This window comes from Sus scrofa, chromosome 14, assembly GCF_054392235.1.
Source record: "Sus scrofa isolate SSC_HxYL_T2T_F1_AM1 chromosome 14, Sscrofa_HxYL_maternal_Yorkshire_Landrace_v2.0, whole genome shotgun sequence".
Taxonomy (NCBI): Eukaryota; Metazoa; Chordata; class Mammalia; order Artiodactyla; family Suidae; genus Sus; species Sus scrofa.
This window is the reverse complement of record NC_139396.1, coordinates 151,476,787-151,500,164: the sequence shown is the minus strand read 5'-3', so window position 1 is coordinate 151,500,164 and position 23,378 is coordinate 151,476,787. Positions and strand designations below refer to the sequence as shown.

At 45.5% G+C, this 23,378-nt stretch overlaps 1 protein-coding gene across 1 annotated transcript in view; it reads left to right on the top strand.

Annotated features, from left to right (window-relative positions):
• The window catches only part of LOC106506135 (uncharacterized), a 155,824-nt gene that overhangs the window by 121,315 nt on the left and 11,131 nt on the right, over positions 1-23,378 (top strand). The window contains exon 5 of the mRNA XM_084997505.1: positions 9,687-9,828. The gene's annotated coding sequence lies outside the window, so the exon portion shown is untranslated. The remainder of the gene's footprint in view (positions 1-9,686; positions 9,829-23,378) is intronic.

Sequence of the window (23,378 nt, the reverse complement as noted above, 5' to 3'; positions counted from 1 at the left end):
CCACTCAGCGAGGCCAGGGATTGAACTTGTGTCCTTATGGATGCTAGTCAGATTCCTTTCCGCCAAGCCACAATGGGAACTCTGAATGTTTTATATTTCTACTGATACATTGTTCACTTCTTTTATGAATTCCTGAGAAGACAATGCGAAAATATACTTTTATGGTTATGGATTTGTTGATTTCTCCTTTTGCTCTCAATTTTTGCCACATGCACTTTGAAATTATATTATTAGGTACACATGCATTGAAGATTGTTTTGTCTTTTTAGTGAATTGACCCTTTTTTCATTTTGAATTCTCTCTTTGCTTCTGGCAATTTTCTTCTATCATAATGTCTGCTTTGCCTAATAATAGTATAGCCACCCTAGCTTCTTATGATTAGTTTCTGCATGGTGTATTTTCTCTATCCTTTTATATTTAATCTTTGTCGTTAAAGTGTATCTCCTGTAGACAGTATATAGTTGGTCTTGCTTTTGTATCTAGTCTGACAATCTTTTTATTTTATTTTATTTTATTTTGCTTTTTAGGGCCACACCCATGGCATGTGGAAGTTCCCAGGCTAGGGATTGAATTGAAGCTACATCTGCTGGCCTGTGCCACAGCCACAGCCACGTGCGATCTGAGCTGTGTCTGCCACCTAACCGTAGCTCACGGCAACACTGGATCCCTGGCCCGCTGAGCAAAGCCAGGGATTGAACCCAAATCCTCATGGATACCAGTCAGATTCGTTTTTGCTGTGCCATGAAGGGAACTCCCAATCTTTGCCTTTTAATAGGAGTGTTTAATTCATTTACATGTGATGTAACTATTGATACACTGTTTCAAGTTTATCTTCCTTTTTTGTTCCAACTGTTCTTTGATCCCTTTTTTTCCTTGTTTTCTTTTGTATCAAGCAGGTACTTATTTCATATTTTATCTTATATCTTTTATTGAATTTTCTGCTGTCTCTATACTTTTGCAGTGGTTTCTCTAGGGATTAAATATGTATCCTGGGAGTTCCCATCGTAGCGTAGTTGGTAACGAACCTGACTAGCATCCATGAAGATGAGGGTTCAATCTCTGGCCTTGCTCAGTGGGTTAAGGATCTGGAGTTGCCATGAGCTGTGGTGTAGGTCACAGACGTGGCTCACATTTGGCGTTGCTCTGGCTGTGGTGTAGGCCAGCAGCTGTAGCTCTGATTTGACCCCTAGCCTGGGACCCTCCATGTGTTATGGGTGCGGCCCTAAAAAGGCAAAAAATAAATAAATAAAAATAAATTTGTATCCTTTTTTTTTTTTGTCTTTTTGCCTTTTTGGGGGGCTGCTCCCTCGGCATATGGAGAGTCCCAGGCTAGGGGGCTAATCGGAGCTGTAGCCACCGGCCTACACCACAGCCACAGCAACCTGGGATCCGAGCTGCGTCTGCAACCTACACCACAGCTCACAGCTATGCTGGATCCTTAACCCACTGAGCAAGGCCAGGGATTGAACCTGCAACCTCATGGTTCATAGTCGGATTCGTTAACCACTGCGCCACGACGGGAACTCCTAAATTTTTATCCTTAATTTATTATAGTCCACCTTGAATTCACAAATAGTGTAAGAACCTTTATCCTTCTCTCCTCTTATGTGCTATTGTCATATTTTACTTTTACATACACTATAAATCCTACAATGTATTGTTATAATTTTTTACAATGTACTGTTATTATTTTTTAGTTCTCGAGTTTCTTTCTGGTTCTTTTTCAGTTTTAATTTTTTTTCATCTTGAAATAACCCATGAATTCACCCATTATATTAATCTCTTCCTATAACTTACATATATGTATTCATTAATATATAACAGTTGATTTAATTTTCTTGTCTGTTGTCCAACAACTAGTGGTTCATCTGTGCATCTGTTTCTATTAACTATCAGTTTCCTGACTTTTGGTTACATGTTCTTCCTTCTTTTTTTTTTCTTTTTAGGGCCACACCCCTGGCATACGGAGGTTCCCGGGCTAGGGGTTGACTCAGAGCTACAGCCGCCGGCCTGCACCAGAGCCACAGCAGGATCCAAGCCGTGTTTGCGACCTACACAGCAAGGCCAGATCCTTGACCCACTGGTCGAGGCCAGGGATCGAACCCTCAACCTCATGGTTCCATGGTTTCCACTGCACCCTGACGGGAACTTCCATGTTCTTGCTTCTTTGCATGTTTCCTAATTCTTTTGTTTGGAGACTAAAGGGTAATATTTTTGATTTGTTTGTTTTCCAGAACATGCAAACCCACCCCTCTGTCTTGTAGCTGGAGTGAGGGGCTAAATCGGTCATATTCCTCCTTGAGTCTTGTTGGGCTACAGGCTTCGTTAGATTGAGAGTTTACTTATAAGCCCACCTGTCTTCCACCTTTTCTAGCTAGTCAGTATTTGAATTGGGAGGAGGCTGGATCAGAGTCTCAGATATTTTTGGCTCACTCTGCATTCTGCTCCTCAGGGCCCCCAAATCCAATCACTGTGATCATCATGACGCTGAGTGGGACCAAGTGACTTGTCTCTGCCTGCCTGCCCTTTCTTCATGACTCCTTCCTTGGCACACTTTTTGACAGGGCAGCATTGTTGGGCTGAGTAATTTATTTTTGCTTTTGAGGTTCTTTCAGATTCCACCTCATCCTGTCAGCCCACTCCGTGCTTTGTCAGTTTGGCTGAACTGGAACTATGTTTCCAAGAATTTCCTTCCCTTGCCTCTGGGTTAGTTTAGGCCACAAGAGGCATTTTGCACAAGACGTGGCAGATCGAAGTGAAGCTGCAGGTATATTGCTGGACATCTTGAAGGCTGATGAGAGCCCTGGGGACGCTTGCCCAGATGGCCAGCTCTCTAGCTCCCATGAGGTCCCCTTCATCTTCTCTGAGCTGCAGATCAACTGCACATCTGAGGCAAAGGCTGCTGACTTTTCCTGCCTATCATCCGGTTTGGAAAGTGTGAGCAGCCGTTGTGGATTCCAGTTTACCTTCATAAGTCCCAGTTGATCCTTGTGATTCCAGTTTGTCGTTTCCTTCATCCACATTCCATTTTCCTTTCTGGCTGCCAGTCTGGGTGACCTCTAGTGATTTCAGGCTTCATACTAGTTACAGAGGTGACTGCCTGTGGGCACTGTGCCACCAATGCCTCATATTGTGTAAGGTCAGACTCATGAGATGAATCCCTGACTCTGTGCCCTGCTTCTCTCATAGCAGCAGTGCCATCTCTCTGATCGACCCTGACTGCTACATGGTCAGCTAAGGCTAGGTTGGTTCCTCCTCACTCACCAAGAGCCTCTGCCCACAGGGCACGCTGCATGTACCCAGACCAGTTTCTCCATCCCTTCTCAGGTAGGGCAGCTGCAGTAGCCCTCTGCTCACCTGTGAAAGGCTCAGTTCATGAAGGCTCCCTCCCAACTTTGCTCCTTCCATAGAGAAGGATGGTTTTAATTTGTTTCCGGGTTTTCCTTGCTATTACCATGGAGTCACAAGTCTTTCACATCCTTCTACAACCTAAATGGCAGCAAAATTCTGGACAATGTACTCGAATGTGAGTGCGGGCCCTTCTCACCCCCCTTCTCCTTTCTGGGCTGGGAACACCCGTGGTGACTGCTGCTACAGGAGCTGCCTTAGACCTGGCAACAGAGCGCAGCCCCAGCTGTGGTACAGGGCAAGTGAGAGGAATAGGGAATTGCTCTATAAGCCCTGGACGGCTGACTTGCAGAGTTTTGATGTAGGAAACATAGACCTTGAGTGCTTAAGCCACGGACACGTTTTGTTTTGCTTTGTTTTGTTTTAACATTCTTTTCATGGAAATTTTATTTTATTTTTTTCCATTTTTTTAATTACTCAAATGAATTTATCACATCTATAGTTTTATAATGATCATAATAATCTGATTTCACAGGATTTCCATCCCACAGCCCAGGCACATACCCCCACCCCCCAAATTGTCTCCTCCGGAGACCATAAGTTTTTCAATGTCTGTGAGTCAGCATCTGTTCTGCAAAGAAGTTCCGTCTGACCTTTTTTCAGATTCCACATGTCAGTGAAAGCATTTGATGTTGGTGTCTCATTGTATGGCTGACTTCACTTAGCATGATAGTTTCTAGGTCCATCCATGTTGCAAAAAATGCTGGTATTTCGTTCCTTTTGATGGCTGAGTAATGTTCCATTGTGTATATGTACCACATCTTCTGGATCCACTCCTCTGTCGATGGACATTTAGGTTGTTTCCATGTCTTGGCTATTGCAAATAGTGCTGCAATGAACATTGGAGAACATGTGTCATTGCGAGTTGTAGTTTTCTCTGGATAGATGCCCAGGAGTGGGATTGCTGGATCAAATGGTAGTTCTATGTTTAGTTTTCTGAGGAATCTCCATACTGCTTTCCACAGTGGTTGCACCAATTTACAATCCCACCAGCAGTGTACTAGGGTTCCTTTTTCTCCACACCCTCTCCAGCACTTATTGTTTTTAGACTTTCGGATGATGGCCATTCTGGCTGGTGTAAGGTGGTACTGCAGAGTGGTTTTGATTTGCATCTCTCTAATAATGAGTGACGTTGAACATCTTTTCATGTGTTTCTTGGCCATCTGTATGTCTTCTTTGGAGAATTGTCTGTTTAGATCTTCTGCCCATTTTTTGATAGGCTTGTTTGTTTTTTTGGTATGGAGCTGCAGAAGGTGTTTATAAATTTTGGAGATTAATCCCTTGTCAGTCGCACTTGCAAAGATTTTCTCCCATTCTGTGGGTTGTCTTTTTGTGTTGTTTAGGGTTTCCTTTGCTGTGCAGAAACTTTGAAGTTTGATTAGATCCCATTTGTTTATTTTTGTTTTTATTGTCAATACTCTGATAGGTGGATCTGAGAAGATGTTGCTGTCGTTTATGTCAGAGAGTGTTTGGCCTATGTTTTCCTCTAGGAGTTTGATAGTGTCTGGTCTTATATCTAGGTCTTTAATCCATTTGGAGCTTATTTTTGTGTATGGAGTTAGGGAGTGTTCTAATTTCATTCTTTTCCATGTGGCTGTCCAGTTTTCCCAGCACCACTTATTGAACAAGCTGTCCTTTCTCCATTGTATATTCTTGCCTCCTTTGTCATAGATTAGTTGGCTGTAGGTGTGTGGGTTTAATTCTGGGCTTTCTATCCTGTTCCACTGATCTATATGTCTGTCTTTGTGCCAGTACCATGCAGTTTTGACGACTGTTGCTTTGTAGTGTAGTCTGAGGTCAGGGAGCCTGATTCCTCCAGGTCCATTTTTCTTTTTCAGGATGTCTTTGGCTATTCTGGGTCTTTTGTGCTTCCAAAGAAACTTTAAAATATTTTGTTCAAGTTTTGTGAAAAATGTCCTTGGTAATTTGATAGGGATTGCATTGAATCTGTAGATTGCCTTAGGGAGTATAGTCATTTTGATAATATTAACTCTTCCAATCCACGAGCATGGTATATCTTTCCATCTATTTGTGTCACCTTTGATTTCTTTCATCAGTGGCTTACAGTTTTCAGAGTATAGGTCTTTTGTTTCTTTAGGTAGGTTTACTCCTAGGTATTTTATTCTTGTGGATGTGATGGTAAATGGGATTGCTTCCCTAATTTCCTTTTCTGCTTTTTCATTGTTAGTATATAGAAACGCTGTTGATTTCTGTGTATTGATTTTGTATCCTGTGACATCGCCAAATTCGTGGATGAGCTCTAACAGTTTTCTGGTAGAGTCTTTAGGATTCTCTAGATATAGTATCATGTCATCTGCAAATAGTGATAGTTTTACTTCTTCCTTTCCAATTTGGATTCCTTTTATTTCTTTTACTTCTCTGATTGCTGTGGCTAGGACTTCCAGAACTATGATGAAGAGTAGTGGTGAGAGCAGACATCCTTGTCTTGTTCCTGATCTCAGCGGGAATTCTTTCAGCTTTTCACCATTGAGAATGATGTTCGCTGTGGGTTTGTCATATATGGCCTTTATCATGTTGAGGTAGGTTCCCGTTATGCCCACTTTCTGAAGGGTTTTTATCAGAAATGGGTGTTGGATTTTGTCAAAGGCTTTTCCTGCGTCTATTGAGAGGATCATATGGTTTTTATTCTTCAGTTGGTTAATGTGGTGTATCACAGTGATGGATTTGTGGATATTGAAGAACCCTTGCATCCCTGGGATAAATCCCACTTGATCATGATGTATAATCCTTTTAATGTATTGTTGGATGCAGTTTGCTAGTATTTTGTTGAGGATTTTTGCATGATGTTCATCAGTGAAATTGGCCTATAGTTTTCTTTTTTTGTGGAGTCTTTGTCTGGTTTTGGTACCAGGGGTGATGGTGGCCTCATAGAATGAGGGAGTATCCCTTCCTCTGCAGTTTTTTGAAATAGTTTCAGAAGGAGAGATGTTAGCTCTTCTCTAAATGTTTGATAGAATTCGCCTGTGAAGCCATCTGGTCCTGGACTTTTGCTTGTTGGAAGTTTTTTAATCACAGTTTCAATTTCAGTTCTTGTGATGGGTCCATTCATCTTTTCTATGTCATTTGGTTTAGTCTTGGAAGATTGTACTTTTCTAAGAATTTGTCCATTTCTTCTAGGTTTTCCATTTTATTGGCATATAGTTGCATATAGTAGTCTCTTATGATCCTTTGTATTTCTATGATGTCCGTTGTTACTTCTTCTTTTTCATTTCTAATTTTATTGATTTGAGTCCTCTCTCTTTTTTTCTTGATAAGTCTGGCTAGGGGTTTATCAATTTTGTTGATCTTTTCAAAGAACCAGCTTTTTGTTTCATTGATCTTTTCTATGGTTTTCTTTGTTTCTATTTCATTGATTTCTGCTCTGATCTTTATGATTTCTTTCCTCCTTCTAACTTTAGGTCTTGTCTGTTCTTCTCTCTCGAGCTGCTTTACATGTACAGTTAGCTTGTTTATTTGGGCTTTTTCTTGTTTCCTGAGGTGGGCTTGTATTGCTATAAACTTTCTTCTTAGAACGGCTTTTGCTGCATCCCATAGGTTTTGGAGTGTCGTATCTTCATTGCCATTTGCTGCTAGGTATTTTTTAATGTCCTCTTTGATTTCTTCTGTGATCCATTGGTTGTTTAGTAGCATGTTGTTGAGTCTCCATGTGTTTGTGTTTTTTGCAGTTTTTTCCTTGTTGTTGATTTCCAGTCATGTAGCGTTGTGGTCAGAAAAGATGCTTGATATGATTTCAATTTTCTTAAAGTTACTGAGGTTGGATTTGTAGCCCAGGATATGATCAATCTTTGAGAATGTCCCATGTGCACTTGAGAAGAATGTGTACTCTGTTGGTTTTGGATGAAATGTCCTATAAATATCTATTCAGTCCCTCTGGTCTAATGCTTCATTCAGGGCCTGTGTTTCCTTATTGATTTTCAGTCTGGTTTATCTGTCCATTGCTGTAAGTGGGGTGTTAAAGTCCCCCACTATGATTGTGTTATTGTCAATTTCTCCTTTTAAGGTTGTTAGCAGTTGCCTTATATATTGTGGTGAACCTGTGTTGGGTGCGTAGATATTTTAAATTGTTATATCATCTTCTTGGATTGATCCTTCGATCATTATGTAATGTCCTTCTTTGTCCCTTAAAATATTCTTCATTTTAAAGTCTATTTTGTGTGATATGAGTATTGCTACTCCAGTTTTCTTTTGATCCCCGTTTGCATGAAATATTTTCTTCCATCCTCTCACTTTCAATTTGTATGTGTCCCTAGAAGTGAAGTGGGTCTCTTGAAGACAGCATATATTGGGGTGTTATTTGTATCCATTCAGCCAGTCTATGTCTTTTGGTTGGGGTGTTTAGTCCATTCACATTTAAGGTAATTATTGATATGTATGCTCTTACTGCCATTTTATTAATTGCTTTGGATTTGTTTTTGCTGCTCTTTTTCCTTTCCTTCTTCTCTTGTTCTTTTCTGCCTAGAGAAGTTCCTTTAGTATTTGTTGTAAGGCTGGTTTAGTGTTGCTGAATTCTCTCAGCTTTTGCTTATCTGTGAAGGTTTTGATTTCTCCTTCAAATCTGAATGAGAGCCTTGCTGGGTGGAGTAATCTTGGTTGGAGGTTTTTTTCCTTTCATCACATTGAGTATATCATGCCACTCCCTTCTGGCCTGCAGGGTTTCTGTTGAAAAATCTGCTGATAACCTTATTGGGGTTCCCTTGTATGTTATTTGTTTCTTTTCCCTAGCTGCTTTCAAGATTTTCTCTTTGTCTTTAATTTTGGTCAGTTTGATTAGTATGTGTCTCGGGGTGTTCCTCCTTGGGTTTATTTTATATGGTACTCGTTGTGCTTCCTGGATTTGAGTGAGTGATTCCTTCCCCATGGTAGGGAAGTTTTTGGCTATTATCTCTTGGAATATTTTTTCTGTCTCCTTCTCTCTCTCTTCTCCTTCTGGAACCCCTTTAATATGGATGTTGGGGCGTTTCACGTTGTCCCAGAGTTCTCTGAGACTCTCTTCATTTGTGTTCAATCTTTTTTCTCTTTTCTGTTCTGCATCCGTAATTTCTTCTAATCTGTCCTCCACCTCGCTTATTCGTTCTTCTGCCTCCTGTATTCTGCTGTTAGCTGCTTCTGGTGAATTTTTTATTTCAGTTATTGTATTTTGCATCTCTTCTTGTTTAAGTTTGATATCTTGTATCTCTTTGGTCAGTGTTTCCTGTAAGTTATCCATCTTTGCCTCCAGTTTATTTCCAACGTCTTGCATCATCTTCAGCATCGACAGTCTAAAGTGTTTTTCCTGGAGACTGAGAATCTCCTCATTGCTTAGCTGATTTTCTGGGGTTTTTCCTTTCTCCCTCATCTGAGTTATCATTCTCTGTCTTTTCATTTTTATAGGTTTTTGGTGTGGTGTCCTTCTTACAGATAATAGGGTTGTAGCCTCTCTTACTTCTGATGTCTGCCCCCTTGTGGCTGAAGTCAGTATGGGGGCTTGCTGTAGGCTTCCTGATGGGAGGGGTTGATGCCTGCCCACTGGTAGGTGGAGCTGATTCTAATCCCTCTGGTGGGTGAGGCTTAGTCTCTAGATGGGATTAGAGGCTGCTATGTGCCTGAGGGGTCTTTAGGGAGCCTGTTTACTGAGGGGTGGGGCTGTGATCCCACCTGGATTGTTGTTTGCCCTGGGGCTTCTCAGCAGCTGACTGACGGGTGGGGCCAGATTTTCCCAAAATGGCCACCTCCAGAGAAAGGCAGCTGCTGAATATTCCCGAGAGCTTTGCCTTCAATGTCCTTCCCTCACAACAAGCCACGTTCACCCCTGTTTTCCCATGATGTCCTCCAAGAACTGTGGTCAGGTTTGACCTAGGTTCCTGTGGAGACCTCGCTCTGCCCTGGGACCTAGTGCACATGAAAGTCTGTGTGCGCCTTTTAAGAATGGGGTCTCCGTTTCCCCCAGTCCCGTGGAGCTCCTGTGCACAAGCCCCACTGGCCTTCAATGCCAGATGTTCTGGGGCTCTTTCTCCCTGTGCCAGATCCCCACACATGAGAGTTTGATGTGTGGCTCAGAACGCTCACTCCTGTAGGTGAGTCTCTGTAAGCCAGTTAGTTTTCAGTCTGTGGAGCTTCCCACCCAGGAGGTATGGGGTTGTTTATATCGAGAAATCGCCCCTCCTACCTCTTGATGTGGCCTCCTCTTTTTCTTCTGGAGTAGGATATCTTTTTTAAGGTTTCCAGTCCATTTGGGTGAAGAGCGCTCAGTCTTTAGTTGTGAATTTTGTTGTTTTTAGGAGAGAAGTGGAGCTCCAGTCCTTCTATTCCTCCATCTTAATCCAAGATCGCAGGAAGTTGTTGCTGAACAAGGATGAGACCCAGATGTCCCAGCTCCAATCCTGGCAAAGGAGGACCCAGGGCAGCGTCTGTTGTCCTTAGGTAACTGTAAAGCACACCAGGGTACTTCCTTCGTGCTTCGCTGTTTCACTTGCACACAGGGTGTCGCGTGGAGAGGCCTCACACACAGCATGAAATGGCCGGCCCACCACCTCAGCTCCACAGAAGCGCTGCGCACGCACCTCCACGTTGTTTTCTGATTTATGCAGCCAGACTTCTTTTGAGGGGATAGAACCAGCTTCTGGGATTTCGAGGGGCTCCTCATGGTGGGTAGTAAAGAGGAGAATGATAGAAGCTGGGACAAGCCAGAAGGCGCTTCAGAAGACAGGCTAGTTGGGGAGGGGAGAGGAAGCAAAGGTAACTAGTCTAAGGCCCGGGTGGCTGCGGTGGGAGGGGGCTGCAAGGAGAGGATGCACATTATTTTGGGGGCAGCCTTGGTATGAGTTGTGTGATGTAGCTTCCCTTTGGAGATGTCCCAACGAGGCCTTCTCTGATGGGCCTACATTTCTTTCCAAAGCTGTAAGGAATTGGATCTGGGTTTCCTTTTGATGTAGCCTTGTGCTGAGATGAGCCTAGAGAATCCCAGTGTTATTTAGCTTCCAGAAAACAGTCTGAAGGGAACCCTAGGACTGGAGATGACTGGGTTACAGAGCGTCGCCTGGGTGGTTCTGCAGCCTCAGAGTCACAGAACTTCCAATCCGGAAGGGTCCTGGGCAGCCATCCACCTACACCCCCCAGTTGTGGATGGAGGCAGTGTCTGCCTGGATTGGGACTCCCTCTCATTGCCCATTTTCTCCTGAGGACCAGGTGGATGAATGGCAGGACTTCCCACCTCAGCTTCTACTAGGAACCTGTCTCATCTCAGCCTAACAATGAGCCAGCAATCAACAGTCAATCTTATCTATAACTGCCATTCCCAAATGGGAATTCAGCTTTGTGAAGTTGACAAATAATGACTTTTGGAGGTCCCTTTGTGGCTTAGCAGGTTACGAATCTGACTAGTATCCGTGAAGAAGCCATGCAGACATGGCTCAGATCTGGTGTTGCTGTGACTGTGGTATAGGCTGGCAGTTGCAGCTCCAATTTGACCCCTAGCCTGGGAACTTCTATAATGCCACAGGTGCGGCCCTAAAAAAGCCAAAACAAACAAACAAACAAACAAAAAAACCTTTGATCATTTTTAGGATCTTCATTGAATGACTGCAATGGAAGGGAAATGCCTTGGCCAACGCAGAGGAGGGAACTGACTCCTCCAGGAGCATACAACCAATAGGGCCTGGGCTGGCATTAGAACCTACGCTCACAGCTCATGATCCAGAGCACTTCCCACTACCCCGACATGAGGTGGTGTGGAGCAAGGGAAATGACAGTAGAAGCCAGATAGACTGCCTTTTTATACTGGCTTCTCTCTGAATTATTGTTGACCTTTTTTCCCACCCATCTGGAGGCTTTCTTCTCCTTGGTGGCAGCAGAGGGATGAAAGGCACTTGTAGCAGCAAATTCACCCCAACCAGAAAAACAAACCACCATCTCTCAGTCCCTGGCTTCCCTTCCTGGACTGATGGTCCCAGGTAGAACAGATGAGGCAACATGACGTCATAGAAATATTTTGTTTATCTCAGTGGTTCCCAGTGGAAGGGGGGCAATTTTACATTCACACCCCTCCTTTTCTCTGCTTGCCCTGGAATATTTGGCAGTGCTTGGAGACGATTTTGTGTGTCACAACCAGATCGGTTGGGGATGGGACTGGAGAATGCTACTGACATCGAGTGCGAGAGGCCGGGAATGCTGCTAAATATCCTACAATGCACAAGGCAGCCCCAAGGACAAAGGATTATCCAGGCTGAACTGGTAATACCCTGGTAGCTTAACCATGACCAAAGCAATGAGAAAGCTATCCAGTCTGTGGTACCAAGGAGGCGCCAAGCACACAGGCTCAGTACAGGCCCTTTCACCGACAGCTAAATCCATCTCTCATCTCATCCTAATCATTCCCCCAGGGTCCCCCAACCCCAAGTGTGGAACTGCAAAGAGCTTTCCAAACTGTAATGTACACATGACTCATCCAGGGATCTTGTTAACATGCAGATTCTAGTTCAGTGAATCGGATGGGGTCCGAGAGTCTGCATTTCTAGCATCTTGATGCTGCTGGTCCCCAGATGAGATTTGAGTAGCAGAAAGACCAAGTGCTGCTCTTCCTCTAATAACTGGTTACTTCTTGTTTGCTTTTTTTTTTTTTTTTTTTTTTTTGTCTTTTTGTCTTTTGTTGTTGTTGCTATTTCTTGGGCCATTCCCGCGGCATATGGAGGTTCCCAGGCTAGGGGTCCAATCGGAGCTGTAGCCACCGGCCTACGCCAGAGCCACAGCAACGCAGAATCCGAACCACGTCTGCAAGCTACACCACAGCTCATGGCAACGCCGGATCGTTAACCCACTGAGCAAGGGCAGGGACCGAACCCGCAACCTCATGGTTCCTGGTCGGATTCGTTAACCACTGCGCCACAATGGGAACTCCCTTCTTGTTTGCTTTATTGTATCCCTACCATGTGGGGCAGGAGGGGGGGGGTCAACTGTATCACTGACATGCTGAGGGTGGCATGTTTTGTCACTGGCATACCCTGGAGAGGGGCAGCCGAGTTCAGTCACAGCTGGACCCTCTGCTCCACTGGCTGCGTTCCAACTTGGCTCACTTCATCCCGAGGTTGTAAGAATGTGAACAGAAAGCCCAGGAGATGTGATGCAGTAATGCCAGCCGGTTCCTCTGAGTTATTCTGTCAGTTTTCTCCAGTATTTCTTCTGAATGGTCTCATCATATTTCTTTTCCACTAACTCAACCTAATAAATTTCCCTCCTAAAATAAAACATTTTAATTTTGATGAATAGTACTTAACTCTCCCACCAAATAGCAGTATCTTTAAAACATCATATACCTCTATAAAAAGAAGCCTCCTACCACACCCTTAGCACATGATCAATAATCCCTGTTAACCAACATTGGTAGGTTACTCAGCCGCCTGAGCTTCACTTTCCTCACATGTAAAATGGAGCTAGGAGTTCCCCTTGTGATTCAGCAGGCTAAGAACCCGACATAGTGTCTGTGAGGATGCAGGTCTGATCCCTGGGCTTGCTCATTGGATTAAGGACCCACTTTATTTTTTATTTTTTATTTTTTTGCTATTTCTTGGGCAGCTCCCATGGCATATGGAGGTTCCCAGGCTAGGGGTCGAATCGGAGCTGTAGCCGCCGGCCTACGCCAGAGCCACAGCAACGCGGGATCCCAGCCGCGTCTGCAGCCTACACCACAGCTCACGGCAACGCCACGACGGGAACTCCCAGGACCCACTTTAATTTGACCTCTGGCCCAGGTATTTCCATATGCCGCAGGTGCAGCTGTAAAAATAAAAATAAAAGAAAATAAAATGGAGCTAATAGTTCTTACTTTGCAGTGTGGTGGGCATTACCTACATTCATGCTATTTTCCTCTTGTTATCTGATCTGTCTTTATCAGATATGGTAAGATGACAGATGTGGAAACATTTGCCTTGAAAGAAGAATTTATTTATTAACCTGTTATGGCTCAGTGGTTAACAAATCCAACTAGGAACCATGAGGTTGTGGGTTTGATCCCTGGCCTTGCTCAGTGGGTTAAGGATCTGGCGTTGCCGTGACCTGTGGTGTAGGTCACAGATGCGGCTCGGAACCCACGTTGCTGTGGCTCTGGTGTAGGCCAGCAGTTGTAGCTCTGATTAGACCCCTAGCCTAGGAACCTCCATATGCTGTGGGTGCAGGCCCTAAAATGACAAAAAAAAAAAAAAAAAAAAAAAAAGAAGAAGAATTTATTCTTCACAGTTCCCCAAAGAAGGGGGCACACCATGCCATGCAGGGCCACATGGGGAAGCACCTAGGGGGGTCAGGAATGAAGGCGTTAGGGGAGACCCTGGCCAAAACCTTTATTGTGGTTTCCACGGGAAGGAATGGGCAGGCAGAGCAGGCAAGTTAGAGCAAGTTTAGAATTGTATGGTTTGAATAACATCAGTGGGCTCTGGGCTATAAGGGTGGTCTCCAGATGTCTGGCACCTGGCCTGGGGGTGAGTTAGGGCAGTGGAAAGATTAGCGTGGCATGAGAAAGCTAGATCAAGCAGGTGCTGGAGGTATGAACTTTAAACTGGTTGGTTTGCATAGGAATGGCGTGTGAAGGCTAGTTGTTTGCTGTCTTCAGGAATTAGCCAGCCCTGGGTGGGGCAGTCCCTCCAGTATCAGCAGGGCCCCAGATGTCAAAGCATTAGAAAACACAGAAAATAAAAAATAAAATAGGGAGTTCCTCTTGAGGCTCCGTGCTGATGGACCTAACTAGTATCCATGAGGATGTGGGTTCAATCCCTGGCTTCACTCAGTGGTTTAGGATCTGGTGTTGCTGTGAGCTGCAGTGTAGGTCACAGATGTGGCTTGGATCCTGTGTGGCTGTGGCTGTGGTGTAGGCTGGCAGCTGCAGCTCCGATTTGACCCCTAGCCTGGGAACCTCCATATGCCAAGGGTGTGGCCCTAAAAGGAACAACAACAACAACATGGTGTCAAGCATGGCCTTGATCCTTGCCTTCCCTCCCCATGTGGTCTACTCCTCACCACCTCAAGTGAAGAGACAACTTAGGTAAATGTGGTGACTTCCAACCAGATGGCTGCCCCAGGTCTTCCTCTGGAAGACTCTTTTCCTGCTGCCTCTTCTTTGTAGGAGGTCAATGACAGTGCTGCTTCCAACTCACAGAATTTCCAAATGGCTGTATAATCACAGACCCATGTAACCCTGGGGCCTGACGCTCACAGGAAGAGGAGACAAGTCCCAGATCCTTGCCTCGGTGAAGCCAAAAGACTGCTTCTGCCTTTCCTTTTCATGCTGGTAGAATGAGGCTAATTTTGACTTCCCAGCAGCTCTGCTTCCAAGCGAATAACTAGAAGCAGCAAGCAACAGGATTGGGACCTGCTGGTGCAGTTAGAAATAAATTGCACGGGCATGGATTCCAGAGGAGTGCTGCCCTTTGTGGGAGAGGAGAAAGGGGAGGTGGGTACTGAGAACAGACTAATCTTCATCCTGCCTTCGTGCTCGGGCTGCTTCTTGGAAGGAGGACTCACAGCACCACAGAACTGCCTTCCCTGGGAAGTTCAAGCTCAAGAGATGCAATGCAGGAGAGCCAGCAAACAGTCATTTGAGGATGGCAGGGGAATGTGGAGGCTGGTGGGGCAGGTGTCATTATTTCCTTGGAGCTCAATGGGATAGTCAGGCTGCTGGGCTCCCTGTCTCCAGCTGCCCTGGGGGAGAGGGCGCCTGCATCCAATACAGTGGTTTTGGTTGCAGTGAACAGATGAGCCAGCCTAACGTGACTTCAGGGTTGTCTGACATTGCACTTCATAAGGTCATCATGGACCCTTGCTCCTTTCTACCCCTCTCTTCTTATCCACAGCGTCGGTTTCATTCCAGGCTGGTTCCCTTCTTTATAGGCTTGCTGCCAGCAGCAAGCTGGGCTACCTTCTTCCTCATTTATTTTAGGAAAAGACAGAAGCTTCCTAGTCTTGTTCTTCTTCTTCTTCTTTTTTTTTTTTCTTTTTGGGGCCGCACCCTTGGCATATGGAAGTTCCCAGGCTAGGGGTCGAATCAGAGCTGCGGCTGCTAGCTTATACTACAGCCACAGCAACGCCAGATCCGAGCAGCATCTTTGACCTACACTGCAGTTTGCAGCAATGCCGGATCCTTTAACTCACTGAGCCAGGCCAAGGACTGAATGTGCATCCTCATGGATACTAGTCATGTTCTTAACCTGAGCTACAATAAGAACTCCTAGTCTTGTTTTTAAAAGTAGGGAAGCATAGGAAATGAAGTCCCCAGGAGACTTCTTATCATGTCTCATTGGCTAGCACCATTCCCCAGACCCAGGGGAATGGCACATGTTGACCAGCTTAGCCCTGCGCTGACTAAGTGGGGCCCACCTGGACTGAACACAGTGGCCACACAGTGGGAGAGAGGGATGGATGTTGGGGCGTTAACCACCCTGTCTACTGCAGCATCTTACCACTGGAACCAGGAGACGTGGGCTCAATCACTTGCTAGCTGCGTGACTTTGGGCAAATGGTATAACCCTTCTGAGCCTCTGCTTCTACATTTTTTTTTTAAATGGGAGAAAAATGTTTTACTTGATTTTCAGACTGTGAGGACTAATGAGGAATTGGGTGTAAATCTCTTGTAAGTTGCACATGTAAAGGATCTGGACATGTCTCCTGACCAGCTCCTTCCAGATACGTTCATCAGACCGATCTCTGCCTCCTAAGGGGTGATGGTTCTTCAAGATGATGCTGAAGCAGAGAGCAGATGGGTTTACAGTTGAGAATGAATTAATGGCAAAGTAAGAAGCCTAGAGAAGTGGCAAGAGTCCAGGATGTGATGCTGTGTTCTTCTTTGTGATGCTGCTGCTAATGTGAACTTCGATCGTTTGGTTTGGGTGGTGTCCCTGAGGCGTCTCCATTTTCACAGTGAATGTTTTCTCCATTGGCATTTTGTGGGGAAGTCTTTGAGACTATGTAGATATCTTGTTTACGCTCAGATTTTTATCCACAAGTTTTAGCATCCATTAATGATTCTTGCCTGAATTATTGTTATTAATTACTGCTATGATGCTTACCAAATTGTGATTGTCTAACTCTATCATTTCCTATTTTTTTTTTTTAGCCTCTGTCTCAGCTTAAATCAAAGAACCTGGGTCTCATTCTTGGTCTTAAATGGGGGCATTTTGGGTTTTCGGTATCCCAGGGAACTAAACTCCTGACACCTCTGCCTCCTCCCAGACCTGCAGCCAAATAGCTTCAAGCTTCAGTGCATTTTTCAAGTGTTATTTTCTTGAGTTTTGATCCTTGGAGATATTTACTTTGTTTTTTTTTTTTTTTTTTTCATGTGGGTGTGCCTTTATGATGTTCTCCTTTAATTTTTGTTTGGTATTGCTTTGAGTTTGGGATTGGGGCATGGTGCTCAGTGCAGGTGCTTGAATGACATCTTGTCTGGGTTCCATTAAAATAAAAGGGCCACACCTTTTTATTTTAAAGGTAGTGCTTGTCCAGAGGGGTGCTTGGCCAACAAAAAATTATGTCCTATTTTCGCCATATATGCCAGGGCAGCAAGAGAGGAATGACAAATAGACCACTGGGCGGGGATTTAAGAGTCCTGGGTCTTGTTTCCCAAAATATCCTCTTTCTGCTAACTTGCTGTGTGACATTGGACAAATGACTCAACTGCTCTGGGCCTCAGTGGCCTCCCCCTGAAAAATGGTGCTATTAGAACCAAGGTCCTTGGCAGCTCTAGAGTTCCAAGAGTCTACTGGGGGTAGTTTCAAACAGTGTTCTCTGTTACAGTTGGAAGGACTGTGGAGACTATTTGTTCAGTTCAGGCAAATGGTAAATGTATCGGCTGGTCTAATGAAATGAGTACATTTTTGCTCTAAATGTCATGGATGTTTATTATCAGATTAAACTACAGCAGACCTAATTTTAGCTCTTCCAATTCGAGTGGAGCAATGAAGATTAAATGTTAGGCATAATTAAAGATGCAGATGTAGTTATATTGAATTATAAACCTCATTAAGTGCAACGTCTCAGGAAGGCCCCTGAGACCAGCTACAAAGGACTCCTAGTCGCAACACTGCAGTTATTAAAATATTGTAAAGTAAATCTCACTCCAAAAATATTATGACTTGGATGGAAGGAGTTTTTAAAAGCATGGTTGGAGTTGGTTTCGTGGGTAATTTCCTTGCTCCATCTGCAGACAGTTGAGAAGGGAAAGCTTTTCCTCGGCATCACCACAGAAAGATTCCCTGGGGCTTGGCGCCCCGCCTCGACCTCCCAAAGTGGGCTCCAGTCTCCTGGGCCAGCAAGAAGGGCAACTTCAAGGTCAATCAGATTTCATTCCAGAGTTGGTAGCAAGGAGAGAGGGCAGAGATTTTCTATGGCCTGGAAGGCCAGGCCATGTATGTGTGTATATGTATATATATATATATACACATGTGCGCACACACACACACACGGTTATGGTTAGAGAGAGAGAAAGAAAGAGATAAGAAAAAGGTTCTCTGGGTGACTTTTCTTCCCCCCTGTCTGTAAAGATAATACATTATCATTTTACAAATTCCTACAATACAGAATAGGATAAGGAAGTAAAAAATTCAACCACTTCAAAATAATCACTGTTAGTATTTTGGTGCATGTATTTCTCCTTCCCTCCCTGTCCCTCAAATTCAACAAAAACAATAGACCCTAGAGTTTCCTGGTGGCTCAGTAGGTTAAGGGTCTGGCGTCACTGCTGTGGTATGTTTGTTTTTTTTTTTTTCATTTTTTTTTTTTTATTACTTGTGGTATGGTTTTGATCCCTAGCCTGGGAACTTCCACATGATGTGGGCACTGCCAAAACAAAAACAAGAACAAAACAGTAGATCCTGACTTAAAAGCTGTTTTTCCATTATTTTTTTTCATTTAACATGAAGTAGACATCTTTTTATGTCAATGTTGATATACATTAAATGGCTGATGACATTCCACTGTGTGGATTTTATTTTTATTTTTGTCTTTTTGTCTTTTTAGGGCCACACCTGCGGCATATGATCCCAGGCTAGGCGTCCAATCAGAGCTGTAGCCACTGGCCTACACCAGAGCCACAGCAACCCCAGATCCGAGCCGTGTCTGTGACCTACACCACAGCTCATGGCAACACCAGATCCTTAACCCACTGAGTGAGGCCAGGGATTGAACCCGCAACCTCATGGTTCCTAGTTGGATTCGTTTCTGCTGCGCCATGATGGAAGCTCCTGGATTTTATTTTTAAAAACCAGTCCACCATTGTGGAGCCTTTAGATCATTTCCAGAAAAATTTTCTTAAATCTATTGTAAATAAATAATACTGTAAGGGACATCCTTATTCACACATCTTTGCATCTTTGTTGGATTAGCTCCTTAGAATAAGTTTCTGAACAAGAGATAGGCAGCGTCAGTTATCTACCAACCTAATAATGCTGTGTAATGAGAGTCTGCGGGTTGGCAGTTTAGGTGATGCTCTGCTAGGCTGTTCTGGACTTGGCTGGGCTCACTCATTTGTCTGTGGTCAGCTGTAGGTTAGGTGATCTCCGGTGACCTTGCCTGGGACAGCTGAGGGTGGCTCTGCTTAGCCCCATGGTCCAGATGTGTTGTCAGGGCAAAAGCAGAAGAACAAGAAGCAAAGCAGAAACAAGCAAGGGCTCTTTCAAGTGTCTGCCTGAGTCAAGTGTACTAACATCCCATTGGCCAAAGCAAGTCACGCGGCTGAAGTCAACCTCAGGAAGTAAAGATGGGAAGAGTCACAGAGTCACCTTTCACAAGGCTTGGATACAGGATGGGTGAAGATTTGGGGTCCTTGATTTACTCTCTCCCCCATAGGCAATCAAAGCACATGTACATTTAACATTTTGATACATATTAATAAACTGTCCAGCAAATGGGACCAGCTTACACAGCCACCAGTAATGATGAGCTACAATTTGTGGAGTTTGTAGTTAACCGGCCCAACTTCTGCTTCCCAATGGGCAGGCTGCTCAAGGCGACCCACCTCTCTCCTCACTGTCCCTTGGGCATCTCATGCTGGTCTCTCCTATCTCAAGTGTTCTTCCTCCCTCTACCCTATGTCCTACCCACCATATATCCAAACCCTGCACATTTTTCAAGGCCCTCCTCTGTTGCCTCTGCAACTCTCAGGGATTTGCCTTCTTCTGAGCTGCTCTGGAGCAGGTACGTGACCAATTTGTTCCAGTGTGCCCAAGATTTTACTGGTTTTAAAACATAAAGTCCAGGAGTTCCTGATGTGGCGCAGCAGAAAGGAATCTGACTAGCATCTATGAGGACTCAGGTTCGATCCCTGGCCTTGCTCAGTGGGTTAAGGATCTGGCATTGCCCTGAGTTGTGGTGTAGGTCGCACGTGTAGCTCAGTCTCAAGTTGCTGTGGCTGTGGTGTAGGCCAGCGGCTACAGCTCCGATTTGACCTCTAGACTGGAAAATTTCATATGCTGTGGGTGAGGCCCTAAATAGACCAAAAAAAAAAAAAAAAAAAAAAAAGAAAAAAAGAAAAAAGAAAAAGAATCATAAAGATAGATAATGTTAAAGTGGGAAGGCTTTTCAAAAATGTTTTAATTCAATACCCCTATTTTACTTTATTTATTTGGGTGCATCTGTGGCGTGTGGAATTTCCCAGGCAAGGAATCAAACCTGTGCCATAATAGTAATCTGAGCTGCTAGGGTGACAACACCAGATCCTTAACCTGCTGGGCCACCAGGAAACTCCCCAACACCCTCATTTGAGAGATGAGCACCTTGGAGTTACTCCTAAATAAGCGACAGTCAGATGCTGTCAATTACAGCTGATAGTGCCCTCCCTGAGGGCACCTTCTTTCCCATGGTTGCCTACCAGCCCCTGCCTACCCAGAGGGCAAATTCCAGCTTCCATGCCATGGTCAGCCTATCCTCGGAGAAGGCTAGCTTTTGTCTCATTTTCCATCTCCTGGTCTCATCCTTGGGATGGTGTTCACTCACCTGGGCTATGCAGGTGAGGCCCAGAAGAGGGCCGACCTGAGGTTATCACTGAAAGATCCAGCACAGGTGGAGTCAGGTGCTGGGAGTGCATCGATAGTGGTCAGACTAAGGCTGTGGATGCACAGGTGTGCTGGGCTTGCCTCAGGTTGGGGCCTGGCATGTGATGTGTGGGCAGACACTTGGTTCAGGCAGGCCACGCAAAGCCCTGGACTACACCTGCCTTCTCTTAGGGTGGGAGGCAAGAAGAGGCGACCCCATGGGAGACACTGGTCCAGCGATCCCTTTGGTCAAATCCCTGCCACCTGGTTCTTCATCAGGCACATCTCATTGGGGTGATCCTTCCATCCTGGTGCTGGCTCAGCTTTGATCTGGGAAAATGAAAGGCCAGGCCGTTGGGTCCCCAGCTGCCATCTTTTGCCGTGAGAGTGAGACTTCGTGATCCCGCTGGCTCGCACACACTTCATTTCCCGGTAATTAAACAAGTGGAGATCAAAGCCGACAAATCTCCCCATCTCTCGGCTCAGCAGATGAAAGGTAAATATATCCAGCAACGGTTTTTTTTCCCCTCATTAAAAGTGAGATGTGAAATGTCTTCTCCTTACTTTGAAGAATACTGATAAGTTCAAGGTCACTCCTGATAAGATATTGGGTTTGACAACTTTTATTATTCCACACCAATTGTTAGTCTATATAAATTGGGCTAAGTTGAGGGGATTGCAGAGGCTAAATCATATCGAATAAGTCAGGAGACAAAGGAAAGTAAAGAAAGATACCAAGATAGTAGCTGGTCAGCACTGTGGAAAACTATACCTCGTGTATTATTTTCTCTTTGCCAGGCAGGTTTAAGGACTTGGGAGGCTGGTGTTTAAAATGGGCCCTGGAGTCCTACATACAGAGTACATACAGGCAGATGACCCAGTCCTTTCTCAGCTGGTCTCCAGAAAAGGCCATTTGATATCTGCTCTTTTCTTTGTTAACCAAAGAACCCATCCAGGGGTAGCCAGTCTGCCCAACCTGTGTCTACAAATGCCTGTTGGGTGTTGTCAGCCTCTTCATCGCAAAGACCAGATCTCACTCAAACAGTGGCCATTGGTATGATACGACAGGGACTCAGAATCAGAACAGTAATTCGAGCGCTGCCCAAGGAGCCCACAGAGCCCTCGGGAAGGAAGAAGATAGCCTCTCTGCTGCCCACTCTCTCCACGCTCCCCTGACTGCTGTCCCTGGCCTTGACACCCTCGCTCCTTCCTCTGGTCTTCTGCCCAGTCACCAGCTCCCAGGGCTGCTCTGAGGGCAGGCCCCCTCACACCCTCTCTGCTCACCTCCCTTGGTTTCCCTCTACAGTCCCTTGGTTTTGGACTCCAGAGAGAGGTCTGTCTCTAGCCAGGCTTCTGAGGAATTAGGTTTCTGGCCAGCCTGAGGGCTCCAGGCTGTAAGGGTGGTACCTTCTCTCCAGAGTCACATGGTAAAGAGATGCCAGCCCTGAGTTCTTATTGTGACTCAGTGGTAACGAACCCGACTAGTATCCATAAAAATGTGGGTTTGATCCCTGGCCTTGCTCAGTGGGTTAAAGGATCTGGCGTTACTGTGAGCTCTGGTGTAGGTCACAGATGTGGCTCAGATCTGGCGTTGCTGTGGCTGTGGTGTAGGCCAGCAGCTGTAGCTCCGATTTGACCCCTAGCCTGGGAACTTCCATATGCCTCACCTGAGACTTGCATCCTCCCCCCTCCCCGCCGCCTCCCAAAAAGAGAGAAATGCCAGTTGCCCCCTCAGCAGCAGATGTGGGTATGAGATTCCCCTCAGGGGGACGCTGGTTGTGTGAGGCTGTGATGGATGTTGTGAGGGGTGTCAGAGCAGGGCTGAGATGCTGATGGCTTGGGTTGGACCTTGGCTAACTTTTTATCAGCTGTTTTGTTTGTTTGTCTTTTTAGGGCTGCAGGGGTGGCATATGAAAGTTCCCAGGTCAGGGATCAGAGCTGAGCCATGCGCCTCAGGGCTGGATCCTTAACCCGCTGTGCCTGGCTGGGGATCCAACCTGCGTCCCCGTGCTCCAGAGACGCTGCCGATCCCACTGTGCCACCGTGGAAATTCCAAGCATGGGGATTTTATTTCCACTGTGCCTATGTCACTTCCTATTGGCCAGTGCTTGAGCCCACTCAAAGCAGGGTGTGCAGCTGGTGCAGTTCCTTTAACAGTGCTCGGAAGACACCATCCCCTGGGGCCGCAGAAGGGGATTCTCAGGCTTTCAGACTTCACCAGGGAGATCTTGTTTTTGGCTGGGCACCACCTGGGAGATTCCTGTGGGCTACAGCAGATGTCCCCCATCTGCAGATCCTGATTAAAACTATCCCCATAGCAAGGAAGTAGTGCCTTGCTGGGGCACGAGCATTTCATACCCTCAACATGGGGTTCCGTGTCAACGCTAAGCCCATCCCTCTGGGCATGCGTGATGGCTGGCATGTGTGGAAGTACTGCCTGGAGATCTCTTAGAAGACAAACTCTCTCATTATCAATACCCGAGAAGACAATTTGTCAGTCAACAAACACAGATTAAGCACCTGCTGTGTACCCCACACTGAACCTGGCATTGTGAAAGAGACAGAGGTGAATGAATGAGAGCTGCCTTTTCCCTAAAGAAGCTGCCATCTGCTGGGAGGGATAACTTTAAGCCAACAGGGAAACAACATGAGGAGTTCCTGATAGGATGAAATAAACGCCCTGCTACAGTTCCCAGTAAATCTGCTGTGGGTGGAGAGAATGCTTCACTGTAACTGAGGCAGCAGGGCAAGTATGAGGAGGCCTTGGAAGGGGGAGGATGCTCCAGGCTGATGGCCACCAGGAGTGAAGGTGCCGCAGGTGGATGAGGTGTGGTGTGGGTAGGGAAGGGTGGTGAATTTCTTGTGGCTGGAGCGCAGGGTGTGTGGACAGCGGACTGGGAGAGGAGGCTGAAGAAGTGAGCTGGGGCGAGGGGGTGAGGATCTTTGGTGTCAGGCCAAGAGGTTTGG